This window comes from Odontesthes bonariensis, chromosome 24 (genome assembly GCF_027942865.1).
Source record: "Odontesthes bonariensis isolate fOdoBon6 chromosome 24, fOdoBon6.hap1, whole genome shotgun sequence".
Classification (NCBI taxonomy): domain Eukaryota; kingdom Metazoa; phylum Chordata; class Actinopteri; order Atheriniformes; family Atherinopsidae; genus Odontesthes; species Odontesthes bonariensis.
This window is the reverse complement of record NC_134529.1, coordinates 19,261,470-19,281,853: the sequence shown is the minus strand read 5'-3', so window position 1 is coordinate 19,281,853 and position 20,384 is coordinate 19,261,470. Positions and strand designations below refer to the sequence as shown.

General features: G+C 41.6%; 1 protein-coding gene across 4 annotated transcripts in view; it reads right to left on the bottom strand.

Moving 5' to 3' along the window:
* The window catches only part of pak5 (p21 protein (Cdc42/Rac)-activated kinase 5), a 73,593-nt gene that overhangs the window by 43,038 nt on the left and 10,171 nt on the right, over positions 1–20,384 (bottom strand). The window contains exon 1 of one of the 4 annotated variants that reach the window (XM_075458506.1): positions 18,331–18,385. The exons of 2 other annotated variants lie outside the window; for them this stretch is intronic. The gene's annotated coding sequence lies outside the window, so the exon portion shown is untranslated. Of the gene's footprint in view, positions 1–3,223; positions 3,284–18,330; positions 18,386–20,384 lie in introns of those variants that run through there. One more of the 4 variants, XM_075458507.1, reaches the window with a different exon arrangement.

Below are 20,384 nucleotides of genomic sequence, written 5' to 3'. Positions count from 1 at the left end.
ATATTTGAAGGATTGGCATACCTTTATTTCTTATTTAAGCCATTTACCGCAACACCGTCTTAGTTGGAGGAGAGTATTTACAACCTTCTTTTCAAAGCAGCAAAAAACAACTGGAAAAAAATGCCACAAATGTTTCACGTACAGGTGCGGGCTCCTCCATCTTCATCGGCAGCTACAAGTTCTGGAGCCGATTCCATATATGGCATTTGTATTTGGAAGCGGGTGCCGTGAACCCACACACAACGCGGCAACAGCAAAACAAATCCATCAGACAGATAGAAGGAACATTAGGAGGGGCCAGTTCAACAGTGTGGTGCATTTTCTTAAAGGAAAACAAAGAACAAGGGGAACACTTCTTTTTTTTTTTTCCCTCAACACATCTGATTCATTAGTGTTTATTGATGATGTGGCAGAGGACAGAAGCAGTGGGATGAATTCTGAAGTACACAGGGATATAGCGTCAACAAGACAGGTTTTTTTAATGTAAAGAAGTTGAATATTCTCAAATGCCCAAGCTATAGAGCTACTGAAGGCAAAATTAAGGTCAGAAAAACCCTGATAAAGTATCAGAAAGAAGGATTCTTTATTGATGTCCATGGGTTCAAGACTTCAGGCAGTCACAGTCTGTATAGGAGTCTTGACAAACATTTTGAATTTTAAAAATTAATGCTTGATTATATTAAACTTGTTTCTTTGAATTTGAGCCCCTGCGTATACAAGTCTGCACTTAAAAACAGTCTGAACTCTGAAGGGTCAAATTATTTTTTTAATCAGAGTTTGCACTTCAAACCTTGTCTCATTTCAAATCCACTCCTGCGACACTGAGAAAAAAGTGTCACTTCCCACGTAGCTGCAGACCCAACTGTACGTTTCAGTGATTTTGAAACACTACGCAGCTATAATCAGAGGCACACCATGCACAGAAGCTCCTGTTTGTGCTTTTGGGAGCTCTGTGAAAGTAACATTGTGATACTGGTGGTTTGGGTATTTGCACAATGTCCAGTCACAGGAACAAAATGTCAAACTGCCGTTGGTGCATTTGTCAATGGAGCCTATTGTGCCAATGTTTTCTAGGAGGCATTGTCCTCCGAGAACAACAGCAAACCCCACCTTCTTATTTTCCATCTCCCTCTACGTTATGGCTTAAATAATGTTTCCTGTGCCAGTTGATACCCCTCATTAATGCAGTTACATAAACATATTGTGCAAATATCACTTACACCAACACAGTGGAAGAAATCAACTAGCACTGTTGTAGATTATAAAGAGCACGTAGCACTTTTCTGTGCTTTAGGACAAATAGAAGGCAGCACAGGTCACTCAAATACTCCAAATAAAACATAATCTTGGCAAGTTGTTCTGGGCCCCCCAAGGTTCTAAAATCATATTCAGTAAACTGTTCAGATTTGGACATGGATTTCCACGCCACACTCCCAACTCAGAGTAGAAAGATCCGGCCTCCTCGCCTGTATATCATTCAACTTCAAATTTAAATCCCGTTCGGATTGTTGTAGCACATTGGAGCGACGTAAAAATTATTTTGCTATGTCCTTTCGCTTTGTTATTGGAAGCAAAATCTCATCAGCAGTTATATAGGGTCACTTAAAAATGAAATTCAATTAAATTCTATTTATATAGTGCCAAATTACAACAAATGTCCTCTCAAGGCACTTCAAAGACACAATCCAATTCAAGCCTATTAGAATCCAATTCGTTGTAATGCAATCATAATCCAATGAAATTCAATTAATTTCAATCTAAATCAGTCCAAAACATACAGAGACAATCTTTCTTTCTTTTTTTAAATAGCCTAGCTAAGGAAACCATCAATCCAATAAAAACTGCAGACGAGTATCAAACTTACATCCAAGTATTTCAGTTTTGGTGGGTGTTAGTTTGAGCTTGGTTTGCTGTGTGTGCTAGTGTGAGCTCTCTACCTACTTATTGTCTACTCTGTTATATGGTATTAATGTGATTCAGAGGTTACCAAGCCTTATCAATTTGAGAAGAGCAGACCCTGCAGAGAAGAGGGACAGAGCTGAGTGAGCGCGTCACTCCATGATGGGAAAAGGAGCTACAAGGCAATCATAGTAAAAAAAAAAAAAAAAAAAAGACTTTTTTCAGCTTGTCCATAACAAGCTGAATATCAGCCAAAATCAATGTTAGCCAAACAAAATGTGCAATTCATTTCTTACACTTTTGCTCCTTTGTTTTTGGTTCTCAACAAGTTGAAAAAAGGCACTCAAAAAATCTAGGGTATTGCTCTTATTAGTACCAGTAAACGCTGCTACAAGATATGCAGCAAGCAAAAGATTCAGTAACAGTAAGATGTTTGATTTCTAAAGTGCCTATAAACAGACATGAGGGTCACTAACTAAAAGGTATTCGTTAAATCTGCATGGCAGCGCGCTAAATCAGCTGAGAATGACTGACTCTTTGGCTGAGCCTCCCCAACAGAGGCAGCGACGGAAGTCACCAAAGAGTCTATTTCTAAATGTAACTTTAAACAGACAAGGCAAAAATGTAATCATGGAAATCTTCCTCAGTCATTTCCTTTGCTGCTCAGCAGGAGAGCCAGCCAGACCCAAATTAGTGGCCTCAAACAGGAAAGATGGAGAGATAGATTGATGGGAGATCAACAAAGGTGGGGGGTTGATGAGGGCAGAGTGTGAGAGCAGAGGAGGAGCACGGACAAGAGGTTACAGAGGCATCTAAAAAAAGAAAAAAGAAAACTATGGGGAAATAGACAAAAATGTGGGGAAGCATTAAGGCTTATGTGATGCATACAACGAAGCACAACAGCCACAAACTTTTATGCAGCACATGGCTGCTTTAAGAGAATTCACTACTGAATCAAAAAGGTGTTAAGGCACAGATGGAACCCTCATCTCACAGGCATGTTCACACAACTCAAGTTCAAGCATGCATTGAGTCATTTGTGAGTACAAATATATTTTAGTCAAAACAAAAAGGTAGAGAGGATTTATTTAAACTCCAAACATTAACCACTAAAATGATAAGCCACGTATGAATCAGAGGGAAATCACATCAAAGTGCATCAGCCATCTGACAAGTGCTTCCACAGGGGCATATTACAGAATAATCCTGAAGGTACACGTCGAGTAGCTTAAAGAGAACTTATTTGTGAAGCTCTAACGTAATCCATCCAAAGGAAAACGCAACTTTAACACTCTCCACAGGTATCTCTTGACAAATCCTTTACCCTTAAGTTTTCCATTGCGTCCACAGCCATGAAGCTCCCATGCGGAGCATGTGACGCAGACATGTCACCAACAACCTCCACTGTTGGCTGATGTCCACTCAAACACCCAGAGATCCAGCCGAGGTTTCTGACCTGGTCGCTATTTTTAGAGCGTGCACACAAGGTGGCTTCTTCCAAGTGAAACACTGACAGATCGGGATTCTGCTGATTAGAAATGACACAAAATAAAGTCAATAAACACAAGGATGCTGCTGGAAAACAGCTTCCCGGGAGGGGAAGATTCTTCTACAAAGATATGTCCTGCAGCCATCGCAGTAAATCATGACCCAACAGGGTGTTGATAGCAGTGTTGCACTGAACCATCAGCTGGCATGATGCAACAGCTGAAGACCTTGTTACCTTAGAACAACAAAAACATTGTCATGATCATTTAAGAATTCGTTCTAAAGACAAATCCAGCTGAAGAACTGACTTTACATTTTAAGACTGGGTTTAAGGATGTAAGTGTGTGTGATAGCTGTATGTTAGTTCTGCATTCACACATTCCCTCCCCCTCTTTACTCATTCTCAACTTCCTATCCATTACTCTCAGTAACTAAAGCCTGGTACACACTGTGATTCTTAGCCATTCCAGATGAAAGATGACAAAGAATTTCGGGGATGCCTTTGATCGTAGTCCTACGTCAGACAGTTAGAAAATTTTCAGTGTCAGAAATTTAGAATGATCATCCTGCCGTGTGTCTGCTTCTACGACCAACATCTCTTAAACCGCAAAACCTCGTGGAGCCTCATTGAGCCAAAGGGAACTTTTGAAATAAAAAAACTGAATCAAACCGAGCTGCGGCAGCACAAGTCTGTACGACATGTAGCAAACCCACACCATGACTGCGCAAAGACGCAAGATAGAAGGAAATAAACGAATTACAACTCCTAAGTGATCATTAACACACAGTAGTGAACAGGACAGTCATTTTTCCATCCGTCAGCTCATACAGCTTACTTTAGATCACAGTCAAAGCACAGTACTACGATTCAGCAAGGGCCTTGATCAAGCAATCTGCACACATGAGACAGGGTATCGTAAACAAGCTCTTCAGACGCCCGTTGCCCAGTGTGGCTCGCAGAGAACTAATGCGATGTCTAAGATCTCACGACGTGTAGCTGCCTTTACTCAAAATGTTGGGCAGTAAAATGGCTTTTCATCAGCATTATCACTGCCGGCCAAGTATAATCAATCAAACTGTTCATTTCCATATTTTGAAAAGGGCCATGCGCCCATTCCACGTGACAGTATGGCTGCATTCAAAATTTCTCCCCTTCTCTTTCTCAATTAATGGTATAGTTTGGGTTCTTGTTAAAGAAAAACAGAACCGTATTGCAGTGTTGTGTTTGGCAATATTTGTCTCGTCTTCACATAGGTGCCCCTGCATCATCTCTAATGCTGGTATTGGAACTTTGCACAGGCAACAAGTCGGATGATCGCTTTTCTCCTCAGTCCAGTGGGGACGATATCCAATATTTTCATAAATAATTAAAGATTTTGGTGCATCAGACAACAGGATCAATCTCAAACTCGTCACCCCAAACTCTGAAAATAAGTTGAAACCCAAACAAAGGCAGCAAACACAAATTTCATGGCAATGATCATCTTATTTTTGGACAAAAAAAAAAAAAAAAAAACGGGGAGGGAGCACTTAGTTCTGTGAACAAAGGAAGCAACAAACAAACCCAAACGTCAGTCAGCTGTGCGATTGGACCACGAGTCTTTATGCTCTTGGAGGGGCTGCTGCTGCTGCTGCTGCTGCAAAAAAAAAAAAAAAAAAAAAAAAAAAAAAAAAGCTTCTTGATGCGTGGGGATGGATATCGGTTATGGAATAACATATAGCTCCGGATTAACAGCCTCGCTGTTTGTTCTATAATCGAGCGTTGCACTTTGCTAAGGTGATCTGAAAGAAGGCGCTAGCCCGGAGGACATCAGTGAGTGTGGCGTGCGAGTGGGTGTGAATAAAGGTGTTCCTGAAGGTTTTTTAGTTATACTGCGTTTTTTTGTCCAGTTGTCACAGTATGTATCATATATGATGAAAGAATGATCTATTTTAAAATGAGAATCTTTTATTTTTAAACCAGGTTCTTTCCATCTTTATTCCTAAAAGACTGAACCTCTACGCCACAATCTCTTTATCCCTAATTATGTAACTTTAATGTCACAATATAACCTATTTTTAAGAGATATTCCTCCAGGTGTTCATTGCAGAATTAAAAAGCCTTTTTTGTGGGAGAGTTTTTAGGTTGCTATAGTACTGATTTAATCAGCCAACAACATCCACAACAGTGTCTGCCCTTTGCCGACTTTTCTTTGTCGTCTTTGTGTATGAAAGAGAGAATCTGCTGCTTTCAGGGTAAAACCACTACAGTCATCACTATAACAGAATCTGTAACAGTAAATCATCTCAACAAAACTTCTTCTTCTTCTTTAGAGACTGAATGTTTGAAGTGCGCCATCTTGCACCTGTGGTCAATAAGCAGCCATAGAGAAGGCGGTGACCCCTGACCTAGATGGGATTATTAAAGGCTAGAAGGGCTTAAGTCGCGTAGGCCAAACTGTGAGGATACACAACAACAAACGCTCACCCACGCACACATAAGACAGCAGACGGACGCACGCGTTCATGCGCTTGCACGATTCAAACTTCTCCTGGCTGCCACATAGGCACCTCTTGAAGTTTAATTTATGGGCAGATTTGTAAAGCAGTTTGGGAAATTCAGACTAATGTCTGCAAGGAGATTTGCAACCCCATCATTCTGGCTGCAACGCTGGAGTGAGCTGTGACCGTTTGGAACTCTGAGTACTCTGTGAGAAACACATACTTCCTATAACTTTGTCATGTTCATCATGTCAAAAAAAATATATTCCTTTTTTTTTGTTCAAAACAGATTCAAAACGACTGAAAGCTCAGCAAACAGTGACCTTCCGATCAGCGCAGTAACGGCTGTGAGGCTGCAGTGGAAATGCACGTCATCGTGGTTCAGTAGAGTACAACTGAAGCAGGCCAGTCTGTGCTGGACAGCCCACCATACCTGCATGCGTTCTATGTGTTAAAGGTGTAAATCACAGCCCTAAGGGCTCTGGCATTTAGCGCATTTTGAAAAACTAAAACTGCCAGTTGAAGTAACATCATCACATATTAGCTTTAAATATGTAAAAGCAATATATTTGAATGCGTATATCGTTTACAGTGTGCATCAAATAAGACGCAACACCATGCATGGATAATAACATTGGATCAATATTAACAGGGAAATGCGCACAAAAGGGGTCATTAAAACGCACACACACTGCATACATACTAACACAAGCGACATAAACATACTTAAAGGGGCTACTGGTCCCAGGGCAGAGATCCCGACTCCCAGGCTGATTTGTCTCCGAACCATCTGTCACCATCTGAGCCTCCACAGGCATTTCCCCTTCTGCGCAGCAACACCTCAACAGACACACGCTGCACTGAAACAGGGACTCCGCACATGTGTGTGTGCTGGGATTTGTGTTGACTGCGAGTATTTTTGGTTCCTAAAAATGCATGCCAGCACACTCCGCGGCGGCCTGGTGCGTTGTTCATTTCTGTTTCCATAAGTTTGTCATTTAGGAACGTGATTTGGTGTCGAGATGCGCAGCATTTACCCGCGTGCAAATATGCAAATACACCCCATGCATAATTTAGAATTCAACATGAAAAGGACACAAATTCCTTGTGATAAACGAGTCGGGGGAGGGAGGATGCTCTCTCTTTCGTTTGCTGCAACAGGGAGGAGGAGGTGTTCCTAATTTAATTAAAAGGTCAAATGTTCTGAGGAAGACCAAAGTCTGCTGTACCAGCTTTGTTCAAGGTGTTATTACTTGTTCAGTGTGCTGCAGCCTTGCTTATTCCGAGTGGCAGAAAGGGCACAAATTTGTCTGTATCATTATCAACAGAGTCTCTTGTACCCCGTCTGCTCAATTCTCTCCCATTTGCATTTACTTTTCTGTCGACATCCTTTCCCTTCAGATGCTTTAACCGGCTCAAAAACCCTCCGTTCCTTGTCGACGTATCCCTCCGGCTGTAAACAACTTCAGCTGATGAAGACGCTTTTCATCCACAGTGTTTACAACACACAGAGAAGTTTGTGACCTCTTTCATTCAAATTCAATTTTAAGATGCGACATGATGAGGAAGCTTTAGCATCTTTGATTTCAGCTCTGATGACAAACGCGTCCCGTCTGTTTTTATTTTACGCAAACACATTCACAGAGCCACTGAGATGCTGCTCTTACCTGGAAACAAACTGGTGGTTTCTTTCAACCAATCAAAGTGCTCTGGATAAGCCATGGTAAGACCGTTTAAGATAATTAGAACCTCCTCAGATGTTGCGCTTTGATGTCAAATGCCTCCTCTGTTAAATCCATTATGCACCTTGATTTTCTTCCAACAAAGCACTGAATCAGGGACTCCCTTGCTTGAATTGTAAGCCAGTAAATCCCTGGAGTAGCGACACTTCGGTGAAGTCATCAAACTGACAAATCAGGTCAAGACCAGGACTCACTGCAGTCCCCGGCGAGCTGCTACTACCACTGCTGTCCTGCCTGCATGCTCTGATAATTCTCAATGTGAGATGCACAGGACACGAAAAATGCCTACGCCAGCAGCCTGTGCCGAAGCACGGCCAGACAGCTTAAGCCTGGTCCCACCCCGATTCGCTTTATTGTTTGCCTAACTGGGTTTGACCGGCCACGTCCTGAACTGTGCACCCCCCCAGACCTTCACTGTCCTCCACTCACTCGTGCGTCTGTCAACAGAACCACAAGAACAACAGTGCAAGTGTCCTCTGTGCTCCCTGAGCCCTCAGGACGGCGTTTGTGTCCCTGCGTCTCCGTCAAACACACAAAACTGTCGTCTTCTGATGCCAGCATGGGTGGATATCAACTGGGGGTGTCAAGAGTCGCACCACCGGGCGCACCATCACTGCCTCGTTTGCAGGACCAGTCACAAGAAGGAGGGCAGAAAAGACGGAAGAAAGAGAAAGAAACAGCTGGTTCAGTCTGCGGCTGTGACACAGTCTGGCCGTTTGCCGGTGCTAAGAGGACACTCAGCGGTGGCAGCCAGGGACAGGCCTTGTGCTGAGGACGAACACACACACCTCACAGAAGCAGAGCCATGCCGTCAGGATCACAAACCGCAGTTTATTTTCCTTGAAAAAGACAGAGGGTGAGCTGGAGAAAAAGCAGAGGTGTGCCAAGGTAAAGTGGGCCAGACCAAAATACACTGGTTTAACAAAAGCAAACGTCTCATCCGACACCAAACACATTTACATGAGACCAGATTGTAAAAGAAGAACAGCACCCAGACGATGTGGTTAGGGATGGCGTCACCCCTGCATACACTTGCTTCACTAGACTCAAATGGGCCTAGATGTTCTGCACGTGCTCCAAAGTTCAATGGTGGTCAGTTGGCCAAAGGCTGATGGCGAATGAAAGAATCTGATGTCTTGAAGAGCAGAGCCGGACCACAGCAAATTGCAAAGTGTTTTCAGGTAACCATTTCCTCAGTTTGTAACTTTGTCAGTCAGCAGGAACCGCGGAGGACGAGTTGAGACCAAGAAATCGACAAAGTGAACTCCCTGAGGGATCACATGAAAGGCAAATCAAAACCCTTGTCTGACTGCAAATTAATTCCAGGATGAGTTAGATCTAAAAGAAAGACATTCTCCCGCATTTCATTTAAAAAAAAAAGAAAGAAAGAAACACCCCTCCAGCTGTTAAACACTAGGTTGGAATAATCATGCTTCGGGCTTGTGTAACAGCCAGTGGAACGAGGAATATTTTGGATTCATTTTACCTACAAAAGGATTATAAACGCGCCTCAACGGGTTTTGCCATGGCTCTCGCAGCTTGTCCAACCTAAACATTATCAGAAGAGCTAAAAAGAGCTCAAAAGAGCAGGAGATGCAGGATGGCCCAAGAATTTTGCAGTCAAGAACCGTTTTGCAGGAAGAATCTGTGAAAATCTATGAAGAACTCCTAAACTTAAGGCCCTAACCCCTTTTTTTCTAGTTCGACTCTGCAAAATGTGAAAAAAAAAACAAAAAAAAAACTAAAAGGCACTTAATCCTAAAATACTGAAGAAGTAAAAAAAAAAAAAAAAAAAAGATCTTTCCTTTTTCGGAAATGAGGGCTTCTTACACTTACTTGAATATTCACAGTAACAAAAGTTGCTGAAATGTTCACAAGCGGCCAGATAACCATTAAAACATTTTCCATGCCATAAAGTTATAGTCAACATTTTGCACGACAGTATCTTGAGGCGTTTTGATGGAGACGCACCCCTCCACAAGTCGTACTGAAAATAAATATATATACACCACCTTCAAGGGTCCCGCTCTCTATCCCAAACACAAACATACATGCAGAGGAGGAACATAAGCACTGTGGGGGTGGGGAGCTGCAGACTAAATAAAGAAAGAGACATCTAGAATTATGGCAGTTGAGGCTTACTTGCCTATAATAAACTTAAGTGCCCCACACTTTCAGAGCACTAATAAAGCAGCTTTCACATGGCTAATTGGAGGCTGCATCAAAACTGCTGTGAAGTTTGTTAGTTTCAAAGTACGGGGCTGTTATTCACTGTCAATGTTACACTCATCACTATCTCCAAGAGATGGATAATTTGGGGAAGACGGTTAAAGGTGGTGTCTCCCTGTGTGGGAGCCTCATGGATGCACGCAGCGGCACATCTGGTGTTCGATCAATCAGAAAGGACACGCGTCATTCCTTTACTCACTCATTGAACTTCACCGGCTACCCATGGCTGCGTAAATCAAATGTCAAAAAGTCACTAATGCAGCAATCGAAACTCAGTCGTACGGGCTTACGCTCCTTCTAGACCACAGCGTTCCTGCTAGGAGAGTCATCGGGCCCCGCTATACCCATGTACAAGGCAGTCCGAATCAAGGCCGCTCTCCTTTGTAGTTCCATGGTGATGAAACAAGCTACTAATTGCTCTCAGAGCAGGGACATCCCTTTCTACCTTAAACAATCTCTTGAAGACTAATCTCTTTAAAGAACACTCCTCCTCTTACAGCTCTAACACATCTAGCTTGCACTTACTTGCAGAGTACCTGCGCTACATACACCGTGTCATTTAAATGGATTTAAATTGATTAGCACTTCACATATAGACCAGGGTTTCTCTACGGTCCTAAAGCCTGAATGTGGTTCAATTGCTTGTAAGTCGCTTTGGATAAAAGCTTCTGCTAAGCGACTAAATGCAAATGAATATAGCGGAGAAGGGCGCCCGGTGCTGAGAGATCAGGGAAGCTATCTAAATGAGATCTTTGCAGAACGGGAGAGAAGGCAGGTATGCACATATGTGCATTGATTGAGATTTAAATGAAAGCCTGAAACTGATTGATAAACTAGCTTGTATCATTAACCGTCATTCAGGAGAAACTGAAATGCAGAATGTTTGATTCACGTTTCATGCGGTCAGATGCTTCCACACCTACAAACAATCTTTCATTCAGACGACTGTTTTTTTTTTTCCTACCTCCCTAATCAGAAAAGGAAATAAACAAGTCAAGTCGTGTAAGAAATCTAAAGAAAGAAAGACTGAAAATACTTTTTTGTGTTTGCAGAGCAATTTTTTCACATTCACTGCTCTTGTAACTGGTGCATTCAGTGTTACAGATTTTAGTGGAAACGTGCGGATGTCGCTCTGTGAATTGTTTGCATTTGTTCCGTCTTATAGTCGTATGGTAGAACTAGTAGGGCTTGTTAAAGCAGCTTTGTATCGCAGCTTTTGCTGCTCCATCCTGAGACCCTGCCAGTAAATGTAATCAAGTCAGTGATGAATTTATCCTCGTTGGTAAAAGAAAAAAAAAAATCCCCGGCAGCTCAAAAGAAAAAAAGTCTTTACCCAATAAATGTCAATGGATGCATTTCTTTCAAACTGACTGTAAACCCACAAAGTCCTCCTTATGTCGTCATTTTTTTTTTGTGAGGGGAAATTTTCATATTAGTTTTCATTTTTTTTTGTGATGACATTACACGTGAAGCTTGGGAGGGGGAAAATACCATGAGTGTGTGCAAAATCCAGATGTTTTTGGATGCCTCAGTCAGCGGACAAAGACAGCTCTTTGTCTGAACAACTGAACACCAACACTAATAAGAATGGCTATTCTTTCATTTTCTAAGTCTTGCAAAAAACGCTTTCAAACTCATGAAAAGAAGCATATGCCACATCGTATAAGTTTCAGTGCTCTGTGGCTTACATCTGTATGCAGACAGCATCCACATCTGGACTGACGAAACAAATGTCCCTTTTTTTAAATTGGAAGCAATCTTTTCATAGACTTGCCATTTCAATGGGAAGCAGTCGGACATAAAGAGAGTGACAGGCAATGCTGCAGGGCAAACTGTGACTATTTGTTTATGCTAGCATCTGTGTGTGTGTGTGTGTGTGTGTGTGTGTGTGTGTAGATCTGAGTAATGGTCAGCTATTGATGCAGCCACAGCCATTAGCGGCTGAATGGGGTTGAACTAATTAAGATGTTGTATTTGAAGAGATAGCAGATGACATGTGAGAAAATGGCGTGGTCAAGTGACGCTGCAATATCTTTTCTTTCTTTTTTTTTTTTAAGTAAGAGCTTAAAGTCCCCTTAAAATCGCGTGTTGGGTACCGTTTACTCGAGCATATCCAAATGTTCCCGGTCAAAGCAGAACTTAGTGAGGCCGGCTCCCTCGCTGCAAGGTCTACCTCTGCTCTCATTGGTCAGTTCCAGTGGCCTGATCGGGCCGAGCTGATGCAGACCATTATACATCAGCTCTGCTGGAATTCCAAATTCAACAAAGCACTCTTTTGGATGCAAAAGATAGTAAATGCCCCATTAAAAAAAAAAAAAGATGGGTTTAACTTTTTCTTTTAACTGCAGCCCCACAAAATTTAGGTTAACTTAAATTTTCCACAGTGTCTTTAGTGCCACAGCAATACAACTGAAGGGTTATCTATTTGGCATCACCCATCATTTTTGTTGGTTATGTAAATAATTGTAAACAAGAATAGTAATAGTAAGCAGGTGCAATTTGCTGCTATGGGTTGTGGGTTTATATCCAATGGATTATTTTTCAGTAATATGATTTTAGCAAAAAGCATCTCTTCTTCGGCTATATTATAATCAGTGTTTTATTAACATCTGTGTCCTCACTGCTTCAGTTTGCCACTGAGACTGAAATACCGTGGGGATGGAGGGCCCTTTGTTGGTCTGACAGTTTTCATGACAGACAACGCCTCTCTTTAACACACTGTCTCTTTGTTTTTTCAGCATTTCAGTTCTGGATGTTGACACCTGATAACCAAAGCACCGTTGCCAGTCATGCTTTGGAGAAATTCTTACAATAGATGGCCTTTTTTTCTTTTTACTCACTCCTGAGTCACAGACTCTAGGCTAATAAGTATTTCTGGAATGCATATACTTTGGTCTTTTTTATTTTCAGTTGGCTCTGATGCTATGTCTGATTCTAGGCCAGGATAACTGCTTGTTTCAACCGTTTCTGTTTCATTTCACTTCACCAAGAACAAGGGTGATGGATGGTTTAACGGTTCTCTCCGCTGATGAATGCAAGTCTCAGCTGGAGCTTTTAGAACCTGGAATGGAGATAACGGGCAGCACAGGAATTCCCTTAACAAATAATCAGGCGTTACAGGTGGCTAGCAAGTGTTTTTGTTAGCAAATTGCTAGCATGTGTCGCTGTTACAGAGCAAGGAAGAAAGTGCACAAGGCCGGGGCCTTGGATAAAAGAACGAAATATTATTTAAAAACACTTAATTTCATAATTAATTTAATATGCTCGGGTTACAAAAAAATTATTTACAGTGGGCCTAAAAATGTCGATTGACGAATTCCACAACCAAACAATTCCTCCAGTTGAGTGCTTCATTTATTAAAGAGCAACATTGGACCATACATGGACCCGAACTTCCTGATATGTTGGGAATATGACATGAATCACGGGAATCTTAAGAAAAGATATCCCTGTCTTTTCTCTTCTTGGCCTCTGCCACAAACTGCCTCTGAACTGTGTTCCTACTTGAGATATCTTCGTATATCTCCAAAGCTCTAAACCCAACAAGCCACTGACAAATGACCTATATTTTTGGTCATCACAATACCATGAGGAGGGGGAAAAAAAGCTGAGTAGTTTAATCTGTTGCCGAATAAAATATGCATTGGCTGTTCAAAATTGTCAAAATGCATTTAGCTTTAATAAGAGAGTTTCTGTACATTAGTTATGATTATTCTAACATGAAAAAGTAATTTGGACAGTAGCTGACAGCCAACAGACCTCAGCCATTAAAAACCATGTAGCCTACTTCCCGCTGGTGAGTTTCTGGGCTAAAAGCACTCAGTTTTTTTTTTTTAAAGCCTCTTCCTTTCTTGCCCATTATCTACACAGGCATGTTAAAGCCGCCCTTCTCAGCTCTCAACTTCATAGTTTATTATTGAAAGCTCAACAAGAAATCTTCCCTCCTGGTGTTATGGGAAAGTAGCTAATGCTGAAACGTTTAAAAAAAAAAAAAAAAAAAAAAGAGATTAAGTGTTTGTAAAATTCAGCTAAATTGGATATCCTGGTGTCTTTCCTATATTGAGGCGTGAGATTGCGTGTGAAAAAAGTGGATGCGTGTGTTTCCCGGTGGTATAAGAATAGCTAAGGTACTCATAGAGCAGGCAGAAACGAGAGTGAAAAGAACTACCGCATATATCCACAGAACGGTCCTGTTCAAGCGACCCTTCCCACACACATCTTCTATCTTCTAGATACTACACCCTGTTAGGTAATGTTGCCACAGCTCTCAGGCTTGCTCATTTTGAAATGAAAAACATCACCACTGTGGGACTAGTTAGCCTCTCTATTTCATGTACAATTAGTAAAAAAAAAAAAAAACATGTAACATACAACTGGTATAGCAAAACCCCTTTCTCCTACTAAGCTACAGTTGGGCTAGTAAACAACAACAACAAAAAAAAGGTTACACTATGTTTTCACGTGACCTTAAAAGATATTAAAAGATAAATGGCTTTTAGCATAGAGACAAAGCGGTGAATGAAAATCCATCTCATATGAAAAGTTCCCACTGTACACTGATAGGGTTGCACCAAGGATCAGCCTTTGGACAGTGAAGGAAGGTTACGTAGAAGAAAGAGTCATTCGTGAACAGGCCTTTTTTGACTGCTTATTAAATGTTTCTGGCCTTGAAAACTACTGATTAATCAAGTTATCTTATATTTAAAGTATTTTAATCCTTAAACTTACTCTTACACTATTGTATGTGAGAAAATTCAAAGCTTGACAGAACAAATTTTACATTTTGTTGACTATTTAAAAAAAAAAAAACGCTAATAAGGAATGGGACTGGCTTTTTCTGTCTAAGACCTGTACAGCAGCAGCACAGGGTCTGTGTGTAAAATTGCTAAATCGAGGTCATATCTCAGTGGAAGCTGTGGCTAGGCCTGCTGTTTAAGAGCTGGCTCTGACAGCATATCAGTTAACAACACCGAGGGAAATGTCCTCTTTTGACAGATGATGCTACCTGGGATTTTACCTGGGATGCTAGGTCATGTGACCCTGAGCTTGCGGACAGAAAGAAAGAGATCGCAACAGCAAAAAGGTCAGGCGCCTTGATGTTGATTTTGCAGCAATGGCCAACATGTCCATGTGTTCTGTCTGTCTAACAGCATTGCTGCTTGCAAACATATGAACCATTTGACAAATGAAATGATCCATTTCTAAACTGCAGCCATTTGAAAGCTGATGTTGAGAAAATAGAATTTCTTCAGCAGGAAGCCGTGTGTAAACACGTGTGTGTCTGCTCTACATCACTGCAAAACTGCAACCATAGCAACGTAAACACATCTGTCAGCAAAGATCACTGTTCAGCCTCAAATTTCTCAAATTAAATGTTTTCATGCTCCAAATTAAAAGTGATGGTGCTCAATGGTATTGAAGGGTTATTGTACTGGAAATAAACACCACACACACACACACACACACACACACACAATGCTGGGAGTTATCTCAACAACACAGCCCACTATGACTCACGGCTCCACCATTAGCCCACACATGGGAGCAGAGAGATAAGTGTAACCTACAAATAGAGTAGTGATACTTATGAAACATTGATCAGGCCACCACTACGATCTGTGGGCCAATCATGTGCCGCCATGAACTCTTTCCACCCCCACTACAATCTCTTCACTCGATGCCAACACACCACCACCTTCTCTTCCAATCAATTTGTCTTTAGCTGCAGACAGTAAATGAAAGAGTATACCAGTTGACCTACATCATAACAATTGTACCGATTGAAAAGAAAACAACAACAATGTTTAGGAGATGGCCATGCCCCTTGAGTAGCTAAAGTAGCTGGTTTAAATTAAGCTCGTCATCGAGTTACAGCAAGAGATAGAGACCAAAATGCAGTTTTGCTGCAGCAAATGTCAGACTCAAGAAGCAGCGACAACATCAGAGAACAGTATGATTTCAGGTGGGGCTGATACGGAATGTGTATTATAGTCCGACTTCAAAGAAGAGCAACCACTGAGGAGAAGCCTCCTCAGTACGCTCACTGCTTTCTGATGCCTTTTGTTTACCTCTGAGTTTTCTACCTAAGGAATATAGCAGGGTTTTCTGGGGTGTTTTTTTTTCGGAGGGATTGTGATTAGTACTAGTGAGTGGTCAGTTTCTAACCTCCAGCAGACAACGATCAGCGTGCTCTCACTTTGGAGACTCAAACCAAAAATTTCATAGCGGTTTCGAGCAAGAGCAATATTGAAGATTTTTCACACTGCTTAATTTGTCACTACATTTTCAAAGTTTGTAAAGTGTCCGTGTTTGCAACATAGTTCTCGTTCGGTCCCAACACAGGCCAGGTTGTGGCAACATGCAAAGTGTCAAGCGGACCCAGTCTGTGTATCTGATGCAAAAGTGATGAGGTTTGAGTTGTTTCAGACGCCAAATGAATTCCCTCTTCTAATGGCCTCCGCCTGAGTTGCTGTTAACCTTAGCTCACCTGTCAGGAAAGCACCTCACTCTCCAAACTGAGAGCGCTCTTGCTGCTGTCTGCTGCCAGGAAGATACGACTGCTCATAAGTACTTCTCACAGCCCCACTTCAAAAAATCTAAAACATTCACATGTATGTCAGATGCTATTTTTCTAAAGACAAAAAGAAAATTGACTGGATGTGAGCTAGGCCTGTTTGGTTTAAAGAATGTCACTCTGAATGAATGGCATTTTACACATATACTGAGCTAGAAAAAGAGCATGCTAATGAACTAAATGCACCTCATTTGAGCAAATACAATAATGTCAAGATATAAATTACTGTATCTACTAGGGAGTGAAATGTAATAAGATGTAAAATGGCTAGATGTCAAGAGCATCTGGAGTCCTGATTAGCTATCTTACACTAAATGAAGGAAATACAGTTATTCAGAGCTGGTATCCACACGCTGTCTTACAAATGTTATGCCACAGCATCTTCGGTAGGGCAGTGAACATTGCTCATCACCCTAAAAATGTTGACCTGCATTTAATCAATTATTAGCAGGCAGAAAATTAGCCCCTGGAACTGTGTGAAAACAAGGCCCGGTGTGATTTATGGATAGAAAATCAATGCTCATTGGTTTCAGCCTGTTACGAACAACGTTCCCCACAAGCTCTATTTGCAACCTAACAAAACTGCACTTTATCAAAATGGTATTATGCTTGTTCACATCTGCCACAGTCCAAATAATAAGTGGACATTCAGAAAAGCATATCAGGTAATATAAGACAGCCTTGAGAGATAGTAAGGCTCTGGTCCAAAAACAATATACAGTTGTAGATCAATGTCGGCAGCAACTAACATTTAAACTCAACCCAATTCAGCAGCACTCAACAGATCGCATCTGCAACGCTGCTCAGTCTCCTTTCATCTCAAAAAGGTGATGTTGATGTTCACTTTACTTTTGTCTTTGAAATATTTCCTTTCATTTCAGGAGCTTTGTTTTATTCCAAAGGAACTCCTGCTCCTCTGTCTCTTGGATGTTCTGTTGATGCTTTCAGTTTGGAGGCACTCTGATGCACCAGCACAGGTTGACAGATTAAGCTTCATTACAAAATACCAAAAGCAAAATGCATTTGCTTAAACATGTCACCGGTAAGTACTTTGAAAAGATAAACCTGCTGGAGGAAACGACACAGGCCTCTGGTTAAACTCCAGGTGTCGCCTGTAAGCAACGTTCCAGAGAACCAACCAACATGCCACAGACAGCGAGTTCAGTTTGATCTATTGTGCCCCATGCTGAATAATGAAACACTAAACACACACCGAAAGACTGAGCTGATGCAGATAAACACTGCAACAGCATGGGGCAAATCCTCAAACGCTCCATGGATATCAAAATGATAAATCAATGCACACACACGCAGGCCTGTTTTTTTGGTTTACTTCTATGACATGCAATTCAATAGAGGCTAAAACTAGCATTTAAGGATTAGCAAAATCTTTTCTCGCAAGTCTCTAAAGCACAAAACAAAAAGCTGCTTTGTATTCTACGGGCTAAAACACAAGCGCCATGTGAAATTTCGGTTTTAGACAAAAAAAAAAAAAAAAAAAAAAAAACACAGGTGGGAGAGCAGCGGAGAGTCACAATACTTGACAATCATCATCTGACTTTTCACTGGTCTCTTCACTACAGACACTCTTGAGTACATGTACTACTAAATATAGCCGGTTTCCTCTCCCCACCAAGCAGCTTCTGAGCTAATGTGGGCCGGCAGGCGGTGGTGGGCCGCCAGGCAGTGGTGGGCCTTGGTGTGAAAGGGTGACATGTGTCCAGTGGAGATGCTCTCATCAGTGGATCTCAGCTGCACAGCGTTTGAGGCTCAGCCGCAGACTCATACCGGTCCGCATGATTTCCCACACTGATGCTAGCTGATAACATACCGGGATTAGGACCACAGTGTGTCGAAATATGAGTGTGTATGTGTTCTCAGGCTTAAGACCCATGGAAAATCCACAGATATCCATACCCCATATAGCAGATGACTCCTCCCAGTAACGCTCTCCAGCAGTTAAGTAAGCAGGTTCCAGAGAGTGTGTATGGCAGTGGTTCCCACACTAAAACTTGGGATCCACCTTAAAGGTAACAAAAAGAAAACTTATCAACACGGAAAAAAGTCTTCTTTTACATCACGATTTGTCTTCCAAATCCCTTTTTTCATTTGTGTTTCTCTAAACTCGAGCTATCTCACTCCCACCCATCATGTCTATTCCTCTATGTATTCAGAGCAACCTATAATTCAAACGGCTCAGTTCGGGGGAGTCTTTCTATTAATCTGAGTTTTTAGATAAACAGGATTCTTTATTGCAAATAAATGCGCTCATTACCTAGTTCAATATGAAGCCTATGAATACACTGTGGAGCAGCCAAATACACTTCACACAGATGAACTGACAATGACAATGATTGGCATGACCAAGATGAGATGCAGCAGCCATCCCACACGTGTATTTGCCAAGGACGGCCTGTCAAAAAAGATGGCCGATAGCAACATAGTGATATTCATGTCAATGTCAAACCATCAAAAGGTATCATAAACTACTCATACTACATGTGTAATGACATTCAGTGGGGCTAATGGCACTGAAAGGATCGGATAATTGGCTAAATTACAATAAGAATGAGTTGAGCAAGGGTAATTATCCTTGGATACATGGCGGTGAATGAATCGAATCAGAAGCACAAAGCATGTCATGGCCCCGATACGAAGAGCAAGATGAAGGTACGTCCCTCTACATTTCGTTTGTGATGAGCTGCTTATTGCACAAACGCGATCCACAACGGCGCATTCTCCATCGCGTTGTTTGTTTCTTTCTGACGGCAACTAAAACAGTAATATCGTCTCTTCCGACTTCCGGTTCACGACCCCGGGAAAAAAATCTCGAGCATGCGCAGAACGCAAAGTCTAATCCACCAGGTGCTTCACCCGTCTGCAATCACGTTTAATTTGACTTTCAACCGAGTTATCTCGGGGTCTTAGTCCGATCGCGAGTAATCCGATCCGATCCAATTTCTTGTCCGATTAAGGTGTCTCCATGAACTTAATAACTCAATCTTATTGTAATTTAGCCAATTATACGATCCTTTCAGTGCCATGTAACCCCACTGATTGTCACACTTTGGTTCAGATAACATGCTTACTAATAAAGACATTATAGAGAAAAAAAAAATGGTCTTAAAGGTAGAAAAAAAAAAGATTGAAATATGAAACACTGTACTATCAACAGAACTGGGGGAAGAAAAAAAAAACACCCAAAGCATGATATAAAAAATACCTATGTACGAGGTACGTCCTGACAGCTATGTGATAAACAGGCTGCGCTTTCCTCTAATACCACTTTGTACCACTGGATGGGACATGAGCCAACCACAGGGTCAAGTCTCCCCAAGAACTAAGAACTAAGAAGAAGAAGATGAAGAAGAAAGAAAGCGGTGCCACCAGAAGCAAACGAGAAAAACTGGTGGCAAATGGAGCATGGAGTTCTTGAAAAGCACAGCAATTACAACAATGGTGGAGGCTCCTGGCAATCGAACATTACCTCCATCATCGACTCCACCTACAAAGAAACTGCGTTCAGCAAAGCTTCAAAATGACAGGAAAAGAGGCACGACATGCTACTAAAGTCACTGACAAAAGGGATGTGAAATTAGGGTATTTTTGCTCTGGCCCATTCAGGGCAGGAGTTTTGGTTTAGCATGGTTCACGCACAAGCCAATCACCTACTGCCAGAAGGCTTTTGGTCTCCATATACTCCTGGAATAAAAGTAGAAGTTTTTGCAGTATAACAGCTTTCCATAACCTAGCAAGCTTAGTTTTTTTTTTTTTTAAATGGACAAATGGTATGTCAGTTTTCTTACAGGTGCAATATACAACACTGGATGTGCCACTAGACTGTCAGCATCACAGATATAAACAAGCGGAGCCCAAACTGCTACCTAGCTTGGGGCCCTTTAGCATCAAGGTCGAACTGTGGAATCCTTGTTACACCTCACCACTCTGTAAGGTACAGAGGTTAAACGTTG